The sequence below is a fragment of the Condylura cristata genome, unplaced genomic scaffold, assembly GCF_000260355.1.
Source record: "Condylura cristata isolate star-nosed mole 26May11 unplaced genomic scaffold, ConCri1.0 scaffold00005, whole genome shotgun sequence".
In the NCBI taxonomy this organism is placed as follows: Eukaryota; Metazoa; Chordata; class Mammalia; order Eulipotyphla; family Talpidae; genus Condylura; species Condylura cristata.
Genome location: NW_004567106.1, coordinates 24,589,643 through 24,596,010, shown reverse-complemented (window position 1 = coordinate 24,596,010; position 6,368 = coordinate 24,589,643). Strand labels below are relative to the sequence as shown.

General features: G+C 40.2%; 1 protein-coding gene across 3 annotated transcripts in view; it reads right to left on the bottom strand.

Annotated features, from left to right (window-relative positions):
- MALSU1 (mitochondrial assembly of ribosomal large subunit 1) overlaps window positions 1-6,368 on the bottom strand; it is a 38,503-nt gene that overhangs the window by 29,847 nt on the left and 2,288 nt on the right. The window lies entirely within an intron of this gene.

Sequence of the window (6,368 nt, the reverse complement as noted above, 5' to 3'; positions counted from 1 at the left end):
AAAAAAAAAAAAAAAAAAAAGCTGTTCAAAACTGACAACAATGTAAGGAAATAAATTTTTAAGAACAACAACAAATTAAAAAAAAAAAAGAACAAGAAGGGAAGGAAAAGCCTAACAGACAATGGTAGGGGACGACGGGCGATTCTGTGGCAGGTGCACTATAGCGATACCTAATGGTGAATACTAATATTACCTTGATTAAAAAATTAAAAAACCAGTCCCCTTTTCGAACTGAGTAAAAGAAAAGGAGGACTATGCCAACAAGGTGAACTGTGGGCCCCAAAAAAGTTGTGTATCTGCTAGCGGGTTGTTGGAAGTCAGCAACCTAGAGATCCACTACTGGAGCTGAGTAAAGAAGAGGGAGGGCTCTGCAAACAACAGTTAAGACGGGCATGTTAGAGAAGAGACCAGCAGCATACAGAGACTACTCTGTGATCTTCAGGGACATCATCCATCAACATATCTATACCACCACTACCACTGTGGAGTCTGGCATTAACAGTGCCAGATTCAGTCTGGCCACCAGTTCCTGGCCTGCCAGTACCAGTGGCACAGTGGCCCAACACAGAAAAAATTAGGAAACAAACAATAGGGAGAAGGAAAAATGCAAATAACCAATCAACATATCTGGGGAAGAACACACCACAAAAAGAAAATCAGTCCCCTGAAATCAACAATGATGTGGGAGAACTTCTCTGCCTACCAGATAGAGAATTTAATATTGGCATGCTTAAAAAATAAAGAAGATGAGGCCCTCCCTGGTGGCGCAGCGGGTTAAAGCACTACACTGAGAAACTAAAGCCACTTCCGCATGAGTTCGATCCCCGCCTGCCCCGGAGGTGACCACATGGCGTGGCAGACCTCTCCTGACCCGCCCGCTGCTCCTCTCAGCAGTGTACTTCATCGATCTGCCTGTTCTGCTTCCCGCTCTGTCTCTGGTGAATCCTCTCACCCTCCGCATCTCTGGCCTGTACCCCAGTTCTCTATGAATAAATAAATAAATCTTTAAAAAAAAAAGATGAAAAGAATGATAAAAGAAATATAATTAATGAAGAATGACAATGAATCTTTAAAGAAGGAAATGCAGGATATTAAAAGGTTAATGGAAGAGTTAAGAACTCTGGGAAAAGCAACAAAACAGAATTGGCAAAATGGAAGAAAAAAATCAGTAATCTCAAAGATACAGATATAAAAAGAACCAAAGATAAGGAAAGAGACATACAAAGGAAATATGTTGAGAACTATCTGACATCATGAGGCAAGTAAATATAAAAGTTATATCCCAACTGAGGAGAGAAACAGAACCGAGAAACTATTCAAGGTGATGACCAATGAGCTTCCCAAGCATAAATAAGATGAAAATAGACATACAGGAAGCTAGAAGAACACCAAATTACCACAATGAAAGGAAAACTACACCAACACACCCAACAGTAAAGCTGCTATGAGTCCAAGACAAGGAAAAAATAATGAAGCTGGAAAAAAATAGATAACCTATAAAGGAAAACTAATCAGGGTGAGATCAAACTTCTCCAAAGAAAACACTATGGGCAAGGAGAGAATGGGGTGACAAATTCAACAAACTCCAAGTCAACAAATGCCAACCAAGAATTTTCTTTTTTTAAAGATTATTTATTCATGCATTCATGGGGTACAGACCAGAGGCTCACAGGCAGTGAGAAGATTCACCAGAGACACAGTGGGGAGCAGAACAGACAGACTGACTAAATACACTGTTGAGGGGAGCAGCGGGTGTGTCAGGCGAGGTCAGCTGTACCATGTGGGTCACCTCCCTGGCCCAGAATTGAACTCATGCTGAAGCAGCTGCAGCTAGCTTCATAGTGCTGCGCTTTAACCCGTTGCACCACTGGGGAGGGCCTGACCAAGAATACTTGACCTCACATAGTTCACCCTCTTCTATGAAGGAAAAATAAGGGCCTTTCACACAAACAGAATCTCTAGAAATTCATTATTACTAAATCCTCACTCCAAAAAAATACTACTAAAAGTCTTAAAGTCAAAACCATGGCCCTCCCTGGTGGCGCAGCGGGTTAAAGCACAGCACTGAGAATCTAAAGCCGCTTCCGCATGAGTTCGATTCCCGCCTGCCCCGGAGGTGACCACATGGCGTGGCAGACCTCTCCTGACCCGCCCGCTGCTCCCCTCAGCAGTGTACTTCGTCAATCTGCCTGTTCTGTTCCCCACTCTGTCTCTGGTGAAGCCTCTCGCCGCCCCTGAGCCTCTGGTCTGTACCCCAGTTCTGTATGCATAAATAAATAAATCTTAAAAAAAAAAAAAAAAGTTTAAAGTCAAAACCAACAGAGGAATGAATAAGAACAAAATAAGGAATAAAATCACAAAAAGACAAGCAAATGGCAAATACAGAAGCCAATGTATTCAATATTACCCTTAAAAGTAAATGTACTAAACTTATCAATAAAAAGACAGTAGCAGGCTCGATTAAAAAAACAAAATTCAACCTTCTGCTGCCGCCAGGAAACACAACTACAAAAGATAAATATAGATGGTCACTACATTATGATTGAGCAGACAATGCATCAGGAAGATATAACACTCATTAACAGATACGCACCAAATGAAGGAGCACCAAAAGATATTAGATAATTATCAGCTCTGTAATTACCCATAAAAGAAAATACATATACTGAAGATTTCAACACCCACTCACCAATGAAGAGATCAACAAGACAATAAATAAACAGGATAGTAGAGCCCTAAATAAAGACCCAGACTTCATGGGCTTACCAGATATCTATAGAACACTACACCCCCCAAAAATCCAGGTATAAATATTTTTCTCAAGTGCATACAATCAATCTCCAGGACTGATCACACATTGGGCCACAAGACAAATATCAACAGACACACTAAAATCATACCATCTATCTTCTCTGATTGTAAAGGTGTCAAAGTAGAAATAAGTCATATAAGAAAGCAAGGAACTCCCCCATCATGGAGACTGAAAACCACACTACTCGAAGACCATTAGATTAAAGATTAGGACTCCCTAGTGGCGCAAGTGGTTAAGTCTCACCACTATGAAACTACTGGCAGCCACTGTAGCACTGAGTTCAATCGCTGGTCGGGGAGCTGACCCACATGGTACAGCAAACCTCTCCCACTTTCTCCCCTCAGCAGTGTATTTCAGTGGATCTGTGTGTTCTACTCCCCACTCTTTCTCTGGTGAATCCTCTCAGCCTCCATCCCCTGTACCTCTGGCCCAGTTCTTGTATGCATAAATGAATCTAAAAAAATAAAAAGTGATTAAAAGTACTTTGAGATGAATGACAGTAACACAATTTCCAGAAAGTATGGGACACAGCAAAAGCAGTAATAAGAGAAAAGTAAGTAGCTACATCAAGAAACAAAGAATTCAAAGAAACAATCCAATCTCCCATCTCAAAGAACTAGAGAAAGAGCAACAACAAACTAAAAATAAAACCCAATAAAGCAAAGGAAATAATAAAACCCAATAAAGCAAAGGAAATAAAATCAATTCAGAAATAAATTAAATAGAAACTAAAAAAAAAAAAAATAGACAAACCTCTAACCAGACTCACAAAGTAAAAAAAAAAAAAAAAAGGGGGGGGGGAGAAAACACAAATAAATGAAAGAGGAGAAATTTCAATAAACTCAATAGAAATCAAAAGAATAATCATAGATTATTACTATAGATTACTATGACAGCAATAATCATAGATTACTATGAACATTTACATGCAAGTAGTTCAACAATCTAGAAGAGATGGACAAATTCCTAGAAAGATAAAACCATCCAAAGCTAAAGAATAAAACCCTGGCCCTCCCTGGTGGCGCAGCGGGTTAAAGCACAGCACTGAGAATCTAAAGCCGCTTCCTCATGAGTTCGATTCCCGCCTGCCCTGGAGGTGACCACATGGCGTGGCAGACCTCTCCTGACCCGCCCGCTGCTCCCCTCAGCAGTGTATTTCGTTGATCTGCCTGTTCTGCACTCCACTCGTCTCTGGTGAATTCTCTCACCCTCCACATCTCTGGCCTGTATCCCAGCTCTGTATGCACAAATAAAATAAAATCTTAAAAAAAAAAAAAAAAAGAAAAAGAAAAAAAAATAATAAAACCCTTAAGCAGATTACAAGCCAACACCTAAACCAATTACAAGAAGTGAAGTTGAAACAGTAATTAAACACTCTCCAAAAAAAATAAAAAGCCCAGGACGAGATGGTGTCACAAATGAATTCTATCAAATGAGCAAGTGCCTATCCTACACAAACTCTTTCAAGAAATTGAGACAAGAGTACTACCAAATACACATGCTATAAAGCCAACATTACACTAATACCAAAACCAAAGACAACATGCACAAAGGAAAACTACAGGCCAATCTCCCCAATGAGCACTGGTGCAAAAATCCTCAATGAAGTCCTTGCCAACAGAATCCAACAATATATCAAAAGGATAATATACCACAACCAAGGGGGATTTACTCCAGGGGCACAAAGATGGTTCAACATCCAAGAATCAATTAATGTAATTCAGCACATCAATAAAAAGAAAAATAAAAACCACATGATCATATCAGTAAATGCTGAGAAAGCATTTGACAGAGTTCAACATCCATTTATGATGAAAGCCCTCGAAATTCTTGGGATAGAAGGAATATAGCTTAACATTATTAAAGCCATATATGACAAACCCACAGCCAGTATTATTCTCAATGGTGGGAAGTTAAAAGTCTTCCCTTTAAGATCAGGAACAAGGGCCCTCCCTGGTGGCAGAAGGAGTTAAAGCGCAGCACTATGAAGTTACTGACAGCTACTGGATGCAGCAAGTGTTGGATCCCTGCCAGGGAAGTGGCACACAGACCTCTCTTATCTCACCAACTGCTCCCCTCAGCAGTGTATTTCAGTCCATCTATCTGTTCTGCTCCCCACTCTGTCTCTGATGAATCTTTTCATCCCCTGCACCTCTGGTCTGTACCCCAGTTCTTATATGTACCCCAGTTCTTGTATGCATTAATAAATCTTAAAAAAAAAAAAAAGGTAAAATGCTACAGGACAAACATCAACATCTCAGTAACATCTTTAAAGACTCATCTCCCAAAGCAAAGAAAGAAAAATATAACAGCTAGGATTACATCAAACTAAAAAAGTTTCTGTATAGAAAAAAAGACATTAGCCAAAACAAAGAGACCCTACTGATTAGGAGAAAATGCTTGTACTCCATACAAATAAGGGGCTGATCACAAAGATCTGCAAAGAACTCACAAGACTGAACAAAAACAAAGTCAACAATCCAGTCAAAAATGGATAGAACTAAAAGGATACTTCTCCAAAAAGAAAATGTAAATGGCCAACAGATATATGAAGAATATGTTCAACATCCCTTATAATTAGGGAAATGCAAATCAAAGCTGCAATGAGATACCTCCTTACACGAGTGAGGATGACACATGTTAGAAAAACAGGCAGGGCCCTCCCTGGTGGCTCAACAAGTTAAAGCACAGCACTATGAAGCTAACCACAGCTTCAGCATACGTCCCATTCCCAGCCAGGGCGCAGCAAACCTCTCCTGTTTCGTCCACTACTCCCCTCCACTCAGACTGACAAAGTCTGTTTTGTTCCCCACTCTGTCTCTGGTGAATCCTCTCACCATCCTTATACCTCTGGCCTGTACTCCAGTTCTGTATGAACAAATAAATACACCGTTTAAAAAAAAAACACAGGGAACAACAAATGTTGGCAAGGATGTGCTGAAAAAGGAACTCTCCTATAATGCAGGTGGGAACGCAAACTGATCTAACCACTATGAAAAGCTGTGTGGAGCTGTATGGAGGACCCTCAAACTACTAAAAATGGAGCTAGCATATGACCCAGTAGTAGTCCCACTCCTAGGTATCTACCCAGTGTGCACAAAAACATTAATTCATGGCCCTCCCTGGTGGCACAATGGTGCAGCAGACTTCTCTTGTCTCACCCACTACTCCCCTCAACACTGTACTACTCTACCTCATCAATCTGCCTGTTCTTCTCTCCACCCCCACCCAATTCTGGTGAATCCTCTCACCACCCCTACACCTCTGGCCTGTGCTCCAGTTCTGTATGCATAAATAAATAAAGTTTAAAAAAAAAAAACCAAAACATTAATTCAAAAGGATACCTGCACCTCTGTGTTTACTGCAGCACTGTTTATAATAGGTAAGATATGGAAACAACCCAAATGCCCAAAAGTAGATGACTGGATCAAGAAGATACACAATGAAATAAAAAAAAATAAATAAACTCATGCCATTCATGACATGGATGGAGCTAGAAAGGATTTTGCTCAGTGAAATAGAAGGTACAAGAAAAAATACTGGATGGTTCACTTAC